Source organism: Manis javanica, chromosome 11, assembly GCF_040802235.1.
Source record: "Manis javanica isolate MJ-LG chromosome 11, MJ_LKY, whole genome shotgun sequence".
In the NCBI taxonomy this organism is placed as follows: domain Eukaryota; kingdom Metazoa; phylum Chordata; class Mammalia; order Pholidota; family Manidae; genus Manis; species Manis javanica.
In genome coordinates this window covers 60,070,303-60,085,963 of record NC_133166.1, presented here as the reverse complement: position 1 = coordinate 60,085,963, position 15,661 = coordinate 60,070,303, and the positions used below count along the sequence as shown (strand labels likewise).

Genomic DNA, 15,661 nt, shown 5'->3' with positions numbered 1-15,661 from the left:
ATGGACTCAACTCTCTTTGAGTCACAATTGCAAAACCCTTGGATCTCCATTGTAATTGGCCCAACTTGAATTAGGGCAGCTGGGGTGGGGGAGTGAGGTAGGCTCATTCGGCATTACCCTGGCCAAAAAGAACCCACCTAAAGCAAAAGGCCAAGTAGCATCTCAAGGGCAGGTAGCTGGCCAGGGGCCTGGATATACACACTAAAGTTGCCTACTGACGTTTCTGTTATGTTCTTCATCTTATTACTCACTATGTTCCAGGTTATTGTTTTAAATGCTTTAAAAAAGCTACCTCATTTATTTACTTGATATTATTAGAAACCCCATTTTATGGATGAAAGCACTGAGTTACTAAGAGTTCAGGTCACTTGCACAGGGTCATGACTAACAAGTGGTAGAATCAGGAGCCAAACAGATGCCCCTCCCCACATACACCTCAGCCTACACCATGACATCACATTTGTCCTTGGCAATGAAGCTGTCTCCAAGCTTTCGTTAAGGGTCTCTGACTTCCCTAAATTTCCTATTCTCCTGTCTATCTTTTCTTTTGGTATATATCACTTATTACCTTTATGATAGTCACTGTCTGTGTATGTATCTTAGTTTTCTCTATCTTACAAGCATCTTAAGGTCAGGTTCCTTACCTCCATCACTATGTCTTCTACAGCACTTACTACAGTTCCTTATGATTTGTATATCCTTCATAAATAGTTTTTGAAATGCATATATAAATCCATGAGATCCTACTTGGCACTGATGCTCTCATTCTTAATTGATAATAGCAGCTATACTCACTGAATTTTGTCCGAGAGTAAGGCCCAGTGCTAAGTACTTTGCAAACAAGATCTCAGTAACTCCTCTTAGCCTAATGAGATACATCCCCCTAGCAAGCCCATTCTTTCTGAGAGAACCTGAGCTTAGCATGTATCTAATATGTAACATGAAACTATTAGAATTCAAAACCACATTTTGCTGATTCTCAAACTGTGTTCTTAAGTACTGTGACATATTTTTACATCATAAAATTTATTAGAAGTAAAAATTGAGGACAATATTACTGAATGATTAAACATCATGATTAATAAGATGTTAAAATATGTTATTGAAATCACGATTTTAGAATTCTAGTAAATTTATTCAAAATAAAACTGTCCCCACTACACTGAAATATCCATTTGTTATAGATGAGCAGACTGTGTAGGTAGGGGTTTTTTCTCTTTTTTTTTTTTCAGTATCATGAATGTACAATGACATGAGCAACATTATGGTTACTAGATTCCCCCTATTATCAAGTCCCCACCACATACCCCATTACAGTCACTGTCCATCAGCATAGTAAGATGCTATAGAATGACTACTTGCCTTCTCTGTATTATACCGCATGTCCCCATCCCACATTATGTGTGCTATTCATACTGTCCCTTTTCCCCCCTTATCCCTCCCTTCTCACCCATCCTCCCAAGTCCCTTTCCCTTTGGTAACTGCTAGTCCATTCTTGGGTTCTGTGAGTCTGCTGCTGTTTTGTTCCTTCAGTTTTTGCTTTGTTCTTATACTCCACAGATGAGTGAAATCATTTGATACTTGTCTTTCTCCACCTGGCTTATTACACTGAGCATAATACCTTCTAGATCCATCCATGTTGTTGCAAATGATAGGATTTGTTTTCTTCTTATGGCTGAATAATATTCCACTGTGTATATATACTACATCTTCTTTATCCATTTATCTACTGATGAACACTTAGGGTGCTTCCATGTCTTGGCTATTGTCAATAGTGCTGTGATAAACATAGGGGTGCATATGTCTTTTTGAAACTGGGCTCCTGCATTCTTAGGGTAAATTCCTAGGAGTGGAATTCCTGGGTAAAATGGTATTTCTATTTTGAGGTTTTGAGGAACCTCCATACTGCTTTCCACAATGGCTGAACTAATTTACATTCCCACCAGCAGTGTAGGAGGGTTCCCCTGGCCAACATTTGTTGTTGTTTGTCTTTTTGGTGGTGGCCATTATAACTGGTGTGAGGTGATATTTCATTGTGTTTTTTATTTGTTTTCTCTGATGATTAGCTATGTGGAGCATCTTTTCATGTGCCTGTTGGCCATCTGAATTTCTTCTTTGGAAATGTGTCTGTTCAGATCCTCTGTCCATTTTTTATTCAGATTATTATCTTTTTGTTTGTTGACGTGCTTAAACTTTTTCTGTATTTTGGATGTCAAACCTTTATCAGATATGTCATTTATGGGGACTTGTGTGGTTCCATATAAATTTTAGAACTATTTGTTCCAGTTTGTTGAGGAATGCTGTCGGTATTTTGATAGGGATTGTATTGAATCTGTATACTGCTTAGGCAGGATGGCCATTTTCACAATATTAATGAATATATTCTCCCATATTGTAGGATGCCTTTTTGTTCTCCTGATGGTGTCATTTGCTGTACAGAAGATTTTCAGCTTGATACAGTCCTACTTGTTCATTTTTGCTTTTGTTTCCCTTGCCTGGGAAGATATGTTCATGAAGAAGTTGCTCATGTTTATGTCCAAGAGATTTTTGCCTATGTTTTTCCCTAAGAGTTTTACGTTTTTATGACTTACATTCAGGTCTTTGATCCATTTCAAATTTACTTTTGTGCATGGGATTAAACTGATCCAGTTTCATTCTCTTCTATGTAGCTGTCCAGTTTTGCCAACACCAACTGTTGAAGAGGCTGTTTTTTCCCCATTGTATGTCCGTAGCTCCTTTATGGTATATTAATTGACCATATATGTTTGGGTTAATATCTGGAATCTCTATTCTGTTCCACTAGTCTGTGGGTCTGTTCTTGTGCCAGTACCAAATTGTCTTGATTATTGTGGCTTTGTAGTAGAGCTTGAAATTGAGAAGCAGGATCCCCCCTGCTTTATGCTTCCTTCTAAGGAAGACTTTGGCTATTCAAGGACTTTTGTGGTTCCATATAAATTTTAGAACTATTTGTTCCAGTTTGTTGAAGAACGCTGTGGATTTTGATAGGGATTGCATTGAATCTGTATACTGCTTAGGCAGGATGGCCATTTTCACAGTATTAATTCTTCTTACACAAGAGCATGAAATGAGTTTCCATTTGCTAATGTCCTCTTTAATTTCTCTTAAGAGTGTCTTGTAGTTTTCAGAGTATAGGTCTTTCACTTCCTTGGTTAGGTTTATTCCTAGGTATTTTATTCTTTTTGATGCAGTTGTGAATGGAATTGTTTTCCTGATTTCTCTTTCTACTAGTTCATTGTTAGCGTATAGGAAAGCACCAGATTTCTGTGTATTAAATTTGTATCCTGCAACTTTGCTGAATTCAGATATTAGATCTAACAGTTTTGAATTCTATTCTTTACATTTTTTTATTTACAATATCATGTCATCTGAAAACAGGGACAATTTGACTTCTCCTTACCAATCTGGATGACTTTTATTTCTTTGTGTTGTCTGATTGCCATGGCTAGGACCTCCAGTACGATGTTGAATAAAAGTGGGGAGAGTGGACATCTTTCCTTGTTCCCAATCTTAATGGAGTAGCTTTCAGTTTCTCTCTGTTAAGTATAATGTTGGCTGTGGGTTTGTCATATACGGCCATTATGATGTGGTAATTGCCCTCTATACACATTTTGTAGAGAGTTTTTATCATGAATGGATATTGAATTTTGTTATATGCTTTTTCAGCATCTATGGAGATGATCATGTAGATTTTGTCCTTCATTTTGTTGGTGTTGTAGATGATGTTGATAGATTTTCAAATGTTGTACCATCCTTGCATTCCCTGGATGAATCCCACTTGATCATGATGGATTATCCTTTTGATATATTTTTCAATTCAGTTTGCTAGTATTTTGTTGAGTATTTTTGCATCTATGTTCATCAGGGATATTGGTCTGTAATTTTCTTTTTTTTTGTAGTGTCTTTGTCTGGTTTTGGTATTAGAGTCATATTGGCCTTGTAGAATGACTTTGGGAGTATTCCCTCCTCTTCTCCTTTTTGGAAAACTTTAGGAGGATGGGTATTAGATCTTCACTAAATGTTTGGTAAAATTCAGCAGTGAAACCATCTGGTACAAGAGTTTTGTTCTTAGGTAGTTTTTTGATTACCAATTCTATTTCCTTGCTGGTAATTGGTCTATTCATATTTTCTGATTCTTTCTGGGTCAGCCTTGGCAGGTTGTATTTTACTAGAAAGTTGTCAATTTCTTCTAGGTTATCCAGTTTGTTACCATATAAATTTTCATATTATTCTTTCATAATTCTTTATATTTCTGTGGTGTCTGTAGTGATTTTTCCTTTCTCATTTCTGATTCTGTTTATGTGTGTAGACTGTCTTTTTTCTTGATTAGTCTGGCTAGGGGTTTATCTATTTTATTTATTTTCTCAGAAAAACAGCTCCTGCTTTCATTTTTTTCTTCTATGGTTTTATACATCTCAATTTTATTTATTTCTGCCCTAATCTTTATTGTATCCCTTCTTATACTGACTTTGGCCTCATTTGTTCTTCCTTCTCTAGTTTTGTTAATTGTGAGTTTAGACTATTCATTTGGAACAGTTCTTTCCTAAAGTAGGCCTGTATTTCAATATACTTCTCTCTTAGCATGGCTAAGAGAGAAATTGGCTTTTTTGTTTTCTTTGAGTAATTTATTTCAGTTTCATACCTTTGTGGTCTAAGAAGCTGGTTGGTACAATTTCAATATTTTTGAATTTACTGAGGCTCTTTTTGTGGCCTAGTATATGATCTATTTTTGAAAATGTTCCATTTGCACTTGAGAGGAATGTGTGTCTTGCTGCTTTTGGGTGTTCTGTAGGTGTCTGTTAGGTCCATCTTTTCAAATGTGTTGTTCAGTGTCTGAGTCCTTATGTATTTTCTTCTGGTTGATCTGTCCTTTGGCATGAGTAGTGTGTCGAAGTCTCCTAGAATAAATGCATTGCATTCTATTTCCACCTTTAATTCTGTTAGTATTTGTTTCACATATGTAGCTGCTCCTGTGTTGCGTGCACAGATAAATATAATGGTTATACCTTCTTCTTGGATTGACCCCTTTATCATTATGTAATGTCCTTCTTTGTCTCTTGTAACTTTCTTTGTTTTGTAGTCTATTTTGTCTGATACAAGTACTGACTGCAACTCCTGCTTTTTTCTCCCTATTAGTTACATGAAGTATCTTTTTCCATCCCTTTACTTTTAGTCTCTCTATGTCTTTGGGTTTGAAGTTAATCTCTTGTAGGCAGCATATAGATGGGTGTTTTTTTTATCCTTTCAGTGACTCTATGTCTTGATTGGTGCATTCAGACCATTTACATTTAAGGTGATTATTGATAGGTATGTATCTATTGCCATTGCAGGGTTTAGATTCATGGTTATCAAAGGTTCAAGGGTAATTCACTTATTATCTAACATTCGAATTTATCTTACTTCATATGCTATTAGAAACACAACTTAAAGGTTCTTTTTTTTTCCCTCCTTTTTCTTCTTCCTCCATTCTTAATATGTTAGGTATCATATTCTGTACTCTTTGTCTATCTCTTGATTGACTTTGGGGGTCGTTGAATTGATTTTGCATTTGCTTAGTATTTAGCTGTTCTACTTTGATGTTGTTTTATTTCCCCTAGTGACACCTGTTTAGCCTTAGGAATATTTCCATGTATAGTAGTCACTCAAAAATGCACTGTAGAGGTGGTTTGTGGGGGGTAAATTCTCTCAGCTTTTGCTTATCTGGAAATTGTTTAATTCCTCCTTCAAATTTAAATGATAACTTTGCTGGGTAGAATTATCTTGGTTTGAGGCCCTTCTGCTTCTTTGCATTAAATATATCATGCCATTCCCTTCTGACCTGTAAGGTTTCTGTTTAGAAATCTGATGATAGCCTGATGTTTTCCTTTGTATGTGATCTTCTTTCTCTCTTTAGCTGCTTTTAAAAGTCTGTCTTTATCCTTGATCTTTGCCATTTTAATTATTATATGTCTTGATGTTGTCTTCCTTGGGTTCCTTGTGTTCAGAGATCTGTGGATCTCCATGGCCTAAGAGAATATCTCCTTCCCTAATTAGGGAAGTTTTCATCAATTACCTCCTCAATGACACTTTCTATCCCTTTTCCTCTCTCTTCTTCTTCTGGTACCCCTATAATGTGAATATTGTTCCATTTGGATTGGTCACACAGTTCTCTCAATATTCTTTCATTCTTAGAGATCCTTTTTCTTCTCTGTGCCTCAGTTTCTTTTTTTTCTTTTTCTCTAATTTCTATTCCATTTACCATCTCTTCTACTCCATCTACTCTGATTTTTAATCTCTCCATTGTATGTTTCATTTCAGATATGGAATTTCTTTATGATTGAATCTCCATTTTAAATTCATTCCTGAGTTCTTGAATATTTTTGATATTCTGTGCCTCCATGAGCATGTTTATGATTTTTATTTTGAACTGTTTTTCAGGATTATTGGTGAGTTCAGTTTCATTTGGTCATGTTTCTGGGATTTGCGAGATTTTGATCTGAACCAGGCTCCTTTGACATTTCATATTTCTATGTGGTGCCCTCTAGTGCCCAGAAGATCTAGTCTCTGGAGCTGCTCAGTCCCTAGAGTATCATTGTGGGTTGTAGGTGAGTGGTGGAGGTGCCTGGGAGAGAAAAGAGCTGTTTCCTTGTTTTCAGCTGCAGTGCCTTTTCCCTGTATCAGAACCAGTGGACCGAGCACACTGCATGTCACAGTGAGGGGGCCTCAGAGTAGCCATCCAGAGGGATGTAACATCTAAAGCTCCTCAGAGTTCTCAACCTTCTGTGCGGAGTGTGCCTTGACAACCTTGTCCACCTATCCCTTTTCCCGTGCAGCAAGCTCCGTGCAAACCCCACCTCTTCAGTAGTCCTCTCACTCCTAAGAAGACTCTCAGACTGCCTGCCTGCCTGCCTTTTGTTTGTCCCAGAGCAGCCGGATTTGGATCCCCATCCTTCACAAACAGCCAGAATCTCATTCTCTCAAGCAGTCCGCCTGTTCCAGCTCCCCGCCACCACCAACCTCCAGAGCACTAAACAATGTAGGTCTGTCTTCAAAGCAGACCTCCATGGCTGGTATTCAGCATTCTTAGGCTTCCACCCCCTCCCTGCTCCATTTCTCTTCCTCCCGCCAGTGAGCTGGGGTGGGGGAGGGGCTTGGGTCCCACTGGATCAAGGTTTTCATACATTACCCTGCTTCGTGTGCTCTGCTCTGTTCATGATATCTGTATGCAGTCTGGTGCAGCCTTCCCTCATGTTGCTGTTCCAGGGGTAGTTGTATTAACTATATTTTTATACTTTATATAGTTTTGGGAGGAGTTCTCTGTCTTATCTCTCACACCACCATCTTGAATCCCTCAGGTAGGAGGTTTTTTTGCACTAACTCTTGTGTTCTATTGATCTCTTTTATTCTTGCACTAACAATATACAATATGTATATTAACAAACTATTCTGTTGCCATATAAAATTCATTGTAAAAATATACTTTTTCAATCCTTTCTTTTGATGGAAATTTGTGTTGTTTTCAGATTTTTACAGTAACAAGTAACACTCTTATGAGTGTTCTTGTATGCGTCTTTTGGTAAATATACCTCTGCCATTCTGAGGGGTTAAATCTAGATATAGGGCACACTTATGTTCTGCTCTAGAAGATATTTGTGTTATTTTACAAAGCGTGTATTCCAATTTATACTCCCACCAACATTGTGCCAGAGTTTCAACCTCCCAGCACTTAGTGTTTTTTGTTCTCTTTGTTTTAACAATGGCTATGCAGTAATACCAAATTGAGTTTTAATTTGTATTTCTCTTGTGACTAATGAAGTAGAATGCTTTTTATTTGTTTATGGCCATTTGGATATCCTGTTTATGTAGCTTCTGTCCAAGCTTTCTACTCATGTTTCCTATTGCATGGTTGGCAGTTACAAATAGATTTGAAGGTTGTTTCTCTTTTTCTTTTTCTTTGTTTTAATGTATTCTATCTGTGAGTCCTTTGTTGAAAATACATATTACAAATGTCCTTTCCCTGTCTGTAATGTTCTTCTTCATCCTCTTAATGGCATGTTCTGATGAATACCAGTATTTTTTTCTGATTTACTGCTTTATATTGTTTGTCTTTTGTGTGTTGTGGTAATAAACCTTTACCTACCCAAAATAAAGTAAATGCAGGCCTACCTGGAAAATATGTCAGGTTTGCTTCCTAACTGCCACAGTAAAGTAAACATCATCATAAAGTGTTCAAATGAATTTTTTGGTTTCTCAGTGCATATGAAAGTTATATTGATGCTATACTATAGTCTTTTAAATGTACAATGGAATTATGTCAGAAAACATATTCATACTTAATTTTAAAATTATTATTAAGAAATGCTAACCATTATCTCAGTTTTTAATGAAATACAAGCTTTTTGAGCAGAGGCTCAAGCAGGGGCTTCCCTTAGTGTTGATGGCTACAAATTGATCAGGGTGGTTGATGAAGGTTGGGTGGCTGTGGCAATTCATTAAAATAAGACAACAGTGCAATTTGTTCTATCAATTGACTTCCTTTCATGAATGATTTCTCTATAGTATGCATTGCCTTTTGTTAGCATTGTATCCACAGAACTTTTTCAAAATTGGATTCACTTCTCAATCATAAATTTATGTAATATTCTAAATCCTTTGTTGTTGTTTCACCAGTATTCACAGCATCTTCACCAGGAGTAGATTCTAGCTCAAGAAAACACTTCCTTTGCTCATCTGTATGAAGTAGCTCTCATCCATTCAAGTTTTATCATGAAATCATGCAATTCAGTCCCATCTTCAGGCTTTCCTTAATTCTCTTGTTACTTCTACCACATCTGCAGTTACTTCCTCCTGTTGACTTGAACCCTTCAAGTCATCCAGGAGGAATGGAGTCAGCTTTTTCCAAGTTCCTGTTAATGTTGACCTCTTCCCATAAATCATGAGTGTTTGTAATGGCATCTAGAATTGTTATTCCTATCCATAGATTTCAATTTACTTCACCTAAATCCATCAGAGGAATCACCATCCATGGTGATTATGGCTTTAAAAAGTGTATTTCTTTCATATTAAGACTTGGAAGTTGAAATTACTCCTTGATCTAAGGGCAGAAGAATGGGTACTGTATTACTAGGCATGAAAACAACATTAATCTCATTTTACATTTCTATCAGAGCTCATTGGTGACCTCATATATTGTCAATGTACATTAATATTTGAAAGGAATCATTTTTGTCTGAACAGTAGATCTCCAGAGCAGGCTTAAAATATTCAGCAAACTGTGTTAGAAACCAGTGAGCTGTCATCCAAACTTTTTTGTTCTATTTCTAGAACATAGGTGGAGTAGAGATTTAGCATAAATTCTTAAAGGCCCCAGAATATTTCACATGTAAATGACAATTCGCTTCAATTTAAAGTTACCAGCTGCCTTAGCCTCTAACAAGAGAGTCAGCCCGGCCTTTAATGCTTGAATCCAGGCATTGACTTCTCCTCTCATTCTGTGAAAGTCCTGGATGGCATCTCTTCTAATAAAAGGACATCTTCTCTACATTGAAAATCTGGGTTTAATTTGAGTGAGAATTTCTGGAACACTTGTTGCAGCTTCCATAGAAGCACCTGCTGCTTTACCCTGTACTTTTGTGTTATGGAGATGACTTGTTTCTTTCACCTTCATGAACGAACCTCTTCTAGCCTCAAACTTTTCTTCTGCAGCTTCTTACCTATCTCAGCCTTCAGGAAATTGGAGTTGGAGACTTGCTCTGAATTAGACTTGTGCTTACAGGAATATTATGGCTGGTGTGATCTATACAGACCACTGAAATGTTCCTCATATCAGCATGTAGACTGTTTTACTTTGTATCATCCATGTGTTCACTGGAGCAGCACTCTTAAAGTCCTTTAAGAACTTTGTGTTCAAAACTTGCTGTTTGTTTGAACTTTTGGCCTATCTCTGCTTTTGACTTGTTTTCCTCACAAAGCTTAATCATTTCCAGCTTTTGCTTTAAGTGAGAGATGCATGACACTCAGAGTCACTTAGAGGCTATTGTAGGGTTATTAACCGGTCTAGATTCAATATTGTTGTGTCTGAGGTAATAGGTAGTCCTGAGGAGAGGGAGAGAGAAGGGGAAACAGACTCTTATTAGAGAAGTCAAAACATACACAATATTTATCAATTAAGTTTGCTATCTTATATGGGGGAATTTGATTCCATCCCACCAAAATTACCATAGTAACACCAAAGATCACTGATCACACATCACCATAACAAACATAGTAATAATGAAAACATTTGGAATGTTTCAAGAATTAAGAAAATGTGCACTGAGACAGTAGGTGAGCAAATGCTATCAGAAAGATGGCACCAATAGATTGCTTGATGGAGGGTTGCCATAAACCTTCTAATTGTGAAAAACAATATTTGAGAAGGGGGAGAAATGGCTGCATAAGAAGTGAGGCAGAAACCTCCTCCAAAACCACACACAACACGAAAATACAGCAAATACAATTATCCTGAAAGAGCAACCTGAAGACTGCTACAGACTGCCTACATCTGGGGAAAACCTAAAAGAAAAGGGTAAAATAGCAAAGCCACAATCCAGCAAGATCAAAGCCCTCCCCCAACACCAGCTTATAGGTGGGAGGAAGAGAAATGGAATGAATGGGGAGGGAGTAGAAACCCATGACTGCTAAACACCCAACCATGGAGATATGCTCCAGGAGCACAAATCCACACTGTATGGTGCTCTGGAGATTAGTGGGGTTGGAAAGCAAAGACAGGTGGAAGACTTGGAGAGACTGAGTTTCTAGGCACTTGTAGACAACTGCTCTGGGAAAAAAGAAAAGCAGGCACTTTGAAAGACTTCCCAGGAGCAAAAGAGGTGCTAAAGGGGCCAGGATTACACAGAGATTGCTGCTCAGGAGTAAGGACAGGAGGACAAAATAGTCCCTGCACACTCAGCCCAGCAGGTGGGGAACTTTCAGGAGCTTCAGGCGCTCCATCCCCCTGGCTGACAATGCAGCACAGGGCCCCCCACTGTGATATGCAGCCTGTCCATCCTTCATCTCCCAGCCAGCACCTGCTCCCTATAACTGCTGCCTCCACCATCATGCCAGGACAGCCAGAGGGCAGCTTCACCTACAGCAGCCTTGGCACAAAGGCTCCTCCCTATGTACTCAGCCCAGTGGCCCTGGCAGGGGAAGCAGGTGCTGCAGCCAGGAAGTAGGAAAGAGGTCATTCCTCCAAGCAGGTGCCTGCACCATGCACCTGTACCCCTTCTATCACCCAGGCTGGGTAGCTCCACAGAGTAGAGCTTCTGGGCACCAGAGGGTGCTGCCTATACAAAAGTATCATTCCATAGTAATCATTAGAAATGATTAGAAAGCTAGAAAAGAACCTTGCACAAACCAAAATCCCTTAAACACTAGAAAAAGGGCTAAGTGAAACTGAAATCACTAATCTTCTTGATAAAGATTTCAAAATAAAAATCATAAACATGCTCATGGAGCTACAGAAAAATATCCAAGATCTCAGGAAGGGCTTCCAAGAAAGAGATAGAAACTTTGAAAAACACTGTATCTGAAATGAAACATACAATGGAGGAATTTTAAAGCAGATTAGATGAGACAGAGGAAATGGAAAATGAAGTAGAACTTAGAGAACAGGAATACAAAGAAGCAGAGGCCCAGAAAGAAAAAAGGATTTCTAGGAATGAAAGAATAATAAGAGAACTGTGTGACCAATCCAAACAGAACAATATTCACATTATAGGGGTATCAGAAAAAGAAGAGAGAGAAGAAGGGATAGAGTATCTTTGAGGAAACAATTACTGAAACTACCCCAATCCAGGAAAGGACATATTCTCTCAGGCCATAGAATTGCACAGATCTCCCAACAAAAGGGAACCAAGGAAGACAACACCAAGATATATAATAATTAAAGTCTGAATATTGTGGAAAAAGACAGGGTATTAAAAGCAGCCAGAGAGAGAAGAAAGATCACATACAAAGGAACATCTATCAGGCTACCATCAGACATTTCAGCAGAAACCTTACAGGCCAGAAGAGAACCACATGATATATTTAATGCAATGAAAGAGAAGGGCTTGAAGAAAGAATACTCCACCTGTGAAGATTATCAGTTAAATTTAAAGCAGGGATTAAACAATTTCTAGATAAGCAAAAGCAGAGGAAATTTAACTTCCACAAAACATCTCTAGAGTGTATTTGGGGGAACTGCTATAGGTGGAAGTGGTGCTATGGCTAAATAGCTGCCATCAGAGAAAATAAAATCACAGTAAAGAAAGCAGACCAATTAGTTACTAAGCAAATGCAAAATTAAATCAACTACCCACGAAGTCAGTCAAGGGATACACAAAGAGTACAGAATATGTTATCTAATATATAAAAGGTGGAGGAAGAAAAATAAGGGAGGGAAAAAAGAACCTTTAGATTGTACTAAGCTAGTTAAGTGTTAGATAATAAAGAAGGTACCCTTGAAACTTTGATATCCATGAATCTAAAGCCTGCAATGACAATACATACATACCAATTGAAAATCACTGTAAATGTAAATAGACTGAATGCACCAAAAGACATAGAGTCACTGAATGGATAAAAAACAAGACCTGTCTATATGCTGCCTATAAGAGACTCACTTCAAACCCAAGGACATACACAGACTAAAAGTGAAATGATAGAAAAAGATATTTCATGCAAATAATAGAAAAAACAGGAGTTGCTGTACTTGTATCAGACAAAATAGATTTCAAAACAAAGAAAGTAACAAGATACAAGGATATTACATAATGGTATAGGGATCATTCCAACAAGAGGATATAACCATTATAAATATCTATGTACCCAATATAGGAGGACCAAAATATGTGAAACAAATAATAACAGAATTGAAGGGGAAAATAGAATGCAATGCATTCTTTTTAGGAGACTTCAACATACCACTCACTCCAAAGGACAGATCAACCAGACACTCCACCCAAAAGCAGCATGATACACATTCTTCTCAAGTTCACATGGAACATTTTCCAGAATAGATCACATACTAGGCCACAAAAAGAGTCTCAGTAAATTCCATAGAATTGAAATTGTGCTAACCAGTGCCTCAGACTACAGAGGTATGAAACTAGAAATAAATTATGCAAAGTAAACAAAAAGCCTACAAACACATGGAGGTTGAACAACATGCTCCTATATAGTCAATGGATCAATTACCAAACTAAAACAGAGATCAAGCAATATATGGAGACAAATGACAACAATGATTCAACACTACAAAATCTGTGGAATGCAGCAAAGGCTATGCTAAAAGGAAAGTATATTGCAATACAGACCTATCTCAGGAAAGAAGAACAATCCCAAATAAACAGTCTAAACTCACAATTAGTGAAGCTAGAGATAAAGAACAAATGAGGCCCAAAGTCGGTAGAAGGATGGACATAATAAAGATTAGAGCATAAATAAATACAATTGAGAAGAATAAAACAACAGAAAGAATCAATGAAACCAGGAGCTGGTTCTTTGAGAAAGTAAACAAAATAGTTAAACCCCTAACCAGATTTATCAAGAAAAAAAGAGAGTCTGAAAATATCAGCAAAGTCAGAAATGAGGAAGGAAAATCACTATGGACACCACAGAAATACAAAGAATTATGAGAGAATATTATGAAAAATTATATGCTAACAAATTGTATAAACTAGAAGAAGTGGACAACTTTCTAGAAAAATACAGACTTTTAAGGCTGACCCAGAAAAAGTCAGAAAATCTGAATAGACCAATTACCAGCAAGGAAATTGAATTGGTAATCAAAAAACTAGCTAAGAAAAAAACCCTGTAACAGATGGTTTCACTACTGAATTTTATCAAACATTTAGTGAAGAACTAATACCCATCCTCCTTAAAGTTGTCCAAAAAGTGAAAGAAGAGGGAATACTCCCAAACTCATTCTACAAGGCCAGCATCACTCTAATACTAAAACCAGGCACAGACATTGCAAAAAAAGAAAATTTCAGGCCAATATCCTTGATAAACTTAGATGAAAAATTATATGCTAACAAATTGGATAACATAGAAGTAATGGCAAATTTCTAGAAAAATACAACCTTCCAAGACTAACTGAGGAAAAAACAGAATTCTGAACAGACCAGTTACCAGCAATGAAATTGAATTCGCAAACATAAAACTCCCCAAGAACAAAACATCTGGATCAGCTGGCTTCACCACTGTATTTTATCAAACATTTAGTGAAGACCTAACACCCATCCTCCTTAAAGTTCTCCAAAAAGTGGAAGAGGAGGGAATACTCCCAAACTCATTCTACTAGGCCAGCATCACTCTAATACCAAAATCAGGCAAAGATATCACAGGAAAACAATTATAGACCAATATCCCTGGTAAATTTATAGGCAGAAATCCTCAACAAAATATTTGCAGAATTCAAAAATACATCAAAAAGAACATACATCATTGTGAATTGTGATTTTTTTATTAAGATGCAAAGATATACATCCTTTTGTATAGGATATATATTAATAATCAAAAATTCATCAACATCACACACCACAACAATGAAAATCACATGATTATCTCGTTAGATGCTGAAAAAGCATTCGACAAATTCGACATCCACTCATGATAAAACTCTCAAGAAAATGGGTGTAGAGGGCAAGTACCTCAACATAATAAAGGCCATAGATGATAAACCCTCAGCTGACATCATACTTAACAACAAAAATCTGAAAGCATTTCCTCTAAGATAGAGAACAAGACAAGGGTGCCCACTCTCCCCTCTTTTATTCAACATAGTACTGGAGGTCCTAGCCATGGCAATCAGACAACACAAAGAAATGAAAGGCATCCTGACTGGTAAGGAATAAGTTATACTGTCACTGTTTGCAGATGACATCATATTGTATATAGAAATCCCTAAAAAAATCCACCCCAAACTACTGGAACTAATAACTGAATTCAGCAAAGTTGCAGGATACAAAATTAATACACAGACATCTGTTGCATTCCTATATACTAATGATGAACTAGTAGAGAAGTCAGGAAAACAATTCCATTCACAATTGTATCAAAAAGAATAAAATACCTAGGAATAAACTTAACCAAGGACATGAAATGCCTATACACTGAAAACTATAAGACATGAAAGAAATAAAATCAGATACCATTAAATGGAAATACATCCCATGCTCATGGATAAGAAGAATTAATATTGTCAAAATGGTCATCCACATATTCAATGCAATCTCTATCAAAATACTGACAGCATTCTTCAATAAACTAGAACAAATAGTTCTAAAATTTATGTGGAACAACAAAAGACCTGAATAGTCAAAGCAATCATGAGAAGAAAGAGTAAAGCTAGGGGCATTACACTCCATAACTTGAAACTCTAATAGAAAACCACAGTAATCAAGACAATTGGGTACTGGCACAAGAACAGACCCAAGGATCAATGAAACAGAATAGAGAGCCCAGATATAAACCCAAGCATATATGGCCAATTAATATATGATAAAGAAGCCATGGATATACAATGGGGAAATGACAGCCTTGTCAACAACTTGTGTTGGCAAACCTGGACAGCTACATTTAAGAGAATGAAACTGGATTGTTGTCAAACTCCATACACAGAGTATACTGGGAATGT

General features: G+C 37.1%; 1 protein-coding gene across 6 annotated transcripts in view; it reads left to right on the top strand.

The window, feature by feature from the left end:
- Positions 1 to 15,661, top strand: part of LRRC4C (leucine rich repeat containing 4C) — a 752,614-nt gene that overhangs the window by 340,686 nt on the left and 396,267 nt on the right. The gene's annotated exons all lie outside the window — the stretch shown is intronic.